The sequence below is a fragment of the Solanum dulcamara genome, chromosome 5 (assembly GCF_947179165.1).
Source record: "Solanum dulcamara chromosome 5, daSolDulc1.2, whole genome shotgun sequence".
NCBI lineage: Eukaryota > Viridiplantae > Streptophyta > Magnoliopsida > Solanales > Solanaceae > Solanum > Solanum dulcamara.
In genome coordinates this window covers 42,680,077-42,685,214 of record NC_077241.1, presented here as the reverse complement: position 1 = coordinate 42,685,214, position 5,138 = coordinate 42,680,077, and the positions used below count along the sequence as shown (strand labels likewise).

The window sequence follows — 5,138 nt, the reverse complement described above, 5'->3', positions numbered from 1 at the left end:
AAATCAACAGGAAAGATGAGGGATCCTACTTGAACTGACACATCCTCAATAATACCATAAGGTCTAGCTAAAAAACAATCAGCTAATTGTAACAAAATGGTAGTTGTTTTAGGTTCTCCCAAGCCTAATTTCTTAAGCATAGATCTAGGCATCAAGTTTATTCTTACACTTAGATCACAGAGACCTCTTACATTGTTGCACTTACCAATGGTTACCTATACCGTGAAACTACCTTGATCTTTTTGCTTAGCTCAGAGCTTTACTTTGTTCAAGATTCTTGAACTACACTCTTCAGCGAGTTCTACTGTCTCAACTCAGCTAACTTGCTCTTGTTAGCCACAATATCTTTGACAAACTTGGCTTATTTTGGAATACCCTATAGCACATCAATAAAAGGCAAGTTAATTTATACTTGTTTAAGTATATCTATGAATTTTTCAAAGAACTCCTCCTCCTTCTTCTTTTTAAATTTTTGTGAGAATAGGGGAGGTAGTTTTGTCTTTGGTTCTTGCTCCTTTTGTGGTAATCTAGGCTCACCATCTTCAACATCTGCATATTTACCTTTACATTAACTACCATTGCTTTGTGGTGCTAACTCAGCTAGTTGGCATCCACTTTGGGTACTCACATCATATACATGCTTGGTGTTTGGATCAGTATTACCTGGTAAACCACCTTGCAGACAAGAATTTTGAGCACTAGCTAACTGTCCCACCTGCTTCTCTAAACTTTGAGTAGTGATTTGATATTCGCGAACATCCGCAGCCAGCTTACCTTGGTCATTCATAAGTTTCTTAAGCATGTCTTCCACACTCATGTTTCTTCAACTACCTGATTGTTGGCTTCTCTGGCCTTTCTGATTGTAGTGTTGTCCTCCTCCTTGTTGTCTATATTAACTCTGGCCTTGGTGTTGATTTTGTTGCTTTCCACCCCAAGAAAAGTTTGTATGGTTCCTCCAACTAGGGTTATAAGTGTTTTCATAATTTTGCTGGCCTTCACCCCTCTGTACGTTCCTTACGAAATTTACCAATTTGGGATCTGCACCATAGTATTCTTACGTGTGTTCACTGCTGCCACACACTTCGCACCACATTTGTTTTTGTTGAACCATATTTACTAAAGCTTGTTGCTACCCTAATGCTAATTTTTTGAAGTGTGTAGACATCATATTTTGCATTGCTGCAATCTATGTTATCAAAGCTGTCATGGCATCAACTTCGAGCATACCTGCCTATTTTTGGACAACAGGCCTAGAGTTTCCTCCATTCCATTTTGAATTTCCTTTAGATATGCAGTTCAGCAATGTGTAGAGCTCATCATATGTTTTCTCCAATGCTTGTCCACCTACAGCTGAATCAAGAAGAATTTTGGTGTTGGGTTCCATACCTTTAATGAAGGTATGGACCAACACCTCGTTAGCTTGATGATGGTGAGGACAACTAATAAGTAGAGATTTGAACCTATCCCAAGCTTGGTATAAATTCTCTCCATACTTCTATTTAAAGCTCAAGATTTCGGCTCTTAATTTTGTTGTCTTCCCTAAAGGAAAGAACCTGATTAAGAATTTACGAGCCAAATTGTTCCATGAAGTAATGGAATTGTGTCACGCCCCGAGAGGGTACCCTAGGCATGGCCGGCACTCAGAAACCATCTCTGGCCTTCAAGAGAACCACTTGGTCTCATCACTCATTCGTTCATCAGCGGAAGACTTAAGTGAAAATAAGAATACTTGTGTGGGCTCACCATCAACATCAAGGAAAGAAATAATCCTTAGAAAAAGTAATTTCAAAGGAGAACTACTCCAATTACATCATCAAACTCTATCTATGAAGCCTCTAATACTATCAGATGGTGCCAATGATATGTCCATGGCTACCTCAAAAGAAACATCACACTCAACAAAAAAAAGGATAAGGAGTTCCTCCGAATATAAGGACTCACCAAATAGCCAAAAATAAATGATCTTCAACGATGCGTCTGTTGAGGATCTCTAACACCTGTATCTGCATCATAAAATGATGCAGGTCGAATGACGTCAGTACGTGGAATGTACAGTATGTAAAATGGCAGAAAAGTAAGGACAGATATCAAGAAACTCCTCTCAGGAAGACTCAGCTCAGAATTCAACATCCTCTCAACATTAATATGTAATGCAAGTTTAAAAATAATAATAATAATAATAATAATAATAATAATAAATAATAGTAATAAGCAATGCTTACTCAGTTGGGAGTTTCTCTAACCGACAATTATCACTTATGAGCTAACGATGATACAACGAAGCGATGTCGTTGCCATATCCATCAAATACCTTGCCAGGGTTAAGGACATCACCATCTTGGATCCACTCATCAAAGTCCTCTTTTTGGGATTTAAGAGGCATAGCCTCCATCCTACGCTGGCTATGTAGTTCTAGAGTTTGAGTCAATTAAACTCTTACCCAACTCGGTGCTCAATACTACTCCCAAAATATATGCTCATATTAATCTCATCATCTAGTCTCATTGGACTTTAATTTAAATCATCAAACTCATCTCATTACCTCTTCATCAATCATTATACTTTAAAAACATCATTTACATCTCATCAAAACATTATTTATTCAAATTTATTTAAACTCAACTCTTTTGCTCTTTCAAAACTCAATAAAATACATATATAGTATTAATTCATATCACTCTTTTTTATTAATGAAAATATTAAAAAGTCAACATCTTTACTCAAAACATGTGTAAAAATATTCATAAACATCAAATCAATTAGAATTCATGGGAAAGTAGCCATGAACAATAATTCCAATAATATGAGAGATAATAATAATAATATTAATGCATAAATATATCTAACTCAATAGAAGAAGAATTAATTCATTTAGAATTCAAGATTTGGATAAAACTCAACTATAACTCAATTATAATGAATTTAAATATTGGGCGCATGGACGAACTCAATCCGATGCTATGAAAGCCTTACATAACTTAAATCGGAAGCTTTACTCCGAATTGGAACACTCTTGGACCCCTAACCTTTTGTTCTCGCCGGAGCATTTTGTGTACTACCCAGAGTATAAGAATCACTGGAGTAGTATTTTTATACTACTAAAACTAAAACTATATTTGAGAATGAGTAAAGAAGTATATAGAGATAAGAGTTGCTTAAGAAAGCTTGATGAATAAAATAAGGAAATAAGGTGGGTATTTATAGGTGTGGAGGAGAGACCTAACAATAAATAAACATAATCATAAAGGATGATCTTGAAAATTCAATGGAGGATTTTGATGTCATGGATGATGTCAAATGATTCTAGATCTTTCCATGGTAGGTGAGATGAACTCTCTTTTAACGGAATATCCTTCTTCGGAGCTGTGTTTGAATATGATAAATTCCTAATTAGGATTTAGTGTCTACATAAGAATTGTAGATATAGAAATCTAGTTTTATGTGGTTTAAGAATCAACAAATTTGAAGCATCCTACCATAAGATATGAATTTTCTCCTACAAACACTCAATTTTATTATAGCACCATATCTTGCAAATATTAATTTATTTGACTAACTTACCCTTCGAATCGTAAGATATAGTCTTGATGAAAATTGTAGATAATGAAGCTAAGGTTACTCAAAAACTTGAATCACCTCATTTGGACTATTATATGAAAAGTTATGCCAAAATACAGAGAGAGTATCATTTTCATCGAGAATTAAAAATACCACATACAACGTTTTAGGAGATATTATAGGAAGGAATACTCTCATTGAAGTTTTACATACCTTAGAGTAAAGCTTAAAGAAAATGAACATAATTTGTATAATCAAAATACCTTAGGCATGGGAGAATATAATTATGATCAAAATACTTTAGGCATGAGAGATCATAATATGATAAAAATACTTTAGGCATGAGAGAAATAAGTATGATCAAAATACTTTAGGCATGAGAGATCATAATATAATCAAAATACTTTAGTCATTAGAGAATATAATTATGATCAAAATATTTTAGGCATGAGAGATCATAATATAATCAAAATACTTTAGGTATGAGAGAACATAATATAATCAAAATACTTTAGTCATTAGAGAACATAATTATGATCAAAATACTTTAGGCATGAGAGATCATAATATGATAAAAATACTTTAGGCATGAGAGATCATAATATAATCAAAATACTTTAGTCATGAGAGAAATAATTATGATCCAAATACTTTAGGCATGAGAGATCATAATATGATCAAAATACTTTAGACATGAGAGAACATAATATAATCAAAATACTTTAGTCATTAGAGAACATAATTATGATCAAAATATTTTAGGCATGAGAGATCATAATATGATAAAAATATTTTAGACATGAGAGAACATGATATAATCAAAATACTTTAGGCATGAGATCATAATATAATCAAAATACTTTAATCATGAAAGAACATAATTATGATCAAAATACTTTAAAACTTTTTTAATGTCTTCATATAAGGACCTTTCATAAATCAAAAATTTTAATGCATTTAAGAGCCAACATAAACTAACAAAAGATAGGTGATTAAACTTCAAATATTTAATAATCTATGCAATTGGAATCATGATATGAAAATCCATAAAGTTTCATGCTTGAATTAAATAGAAAATTTTGATAATTCATTTGGACTTCATGAATGAAAGGATCCATGAATCAATAACATTTTAAGGGGTGTTACAAATTGGGTGGTTCCGAATTCAACCACCTCCTAGCTTCCCTTTATAGAGAAAATGGAAATAAAGTCAGGCTCACGTAATCAGGCGACACCCCAGTTGGCATGTAAGTGTCACTGATCTTTAGAAAGTTTTGGATATGGACTTGGGGATCTTCATGACGCAAATCCATGAACTGCCCGTTATTGTGCAATAATTGTACCATATTTTATTTCAGTTCAAATCTTCCTCCAGCTGGCGGTTTCTGAATGTTGGTGGTGACATTCACTGTTAGTGGGTCTGCCATATCATGTACTGTCCTAGATGTCATATTTGTAGGGACCTCTACAGGAACTTCGTTATTATCAAAGAATGACCTGTGATACTGGATATAGAGCAGCCGCTTTCCTCCTTTGTTGATGTAGAAATCTCTTGGGCTCAGCTAGCGGCTCTACAATGT

At 33.7% G+C, this 5,138-nt stretch overlaps 1 non-coding gene across 1 annotated transcript; it reads left to right on the top strand.

The window, feature by feature from the left end:
• The first annotated feature begins 1,421 nt into the window (after positions 1-1,421).
• Positions 1,422-1,528, top strand: LOC129890896 (small nucleolar RNA R71). The gene has a single exon (XR_008767084.1). It is a non-coding gene; the product is annotated as a small nucleolar RNA R71 (small nucleolar RNA).
• Positions 1,529-5,138: the final 3,610 nt, after the last annotated feature.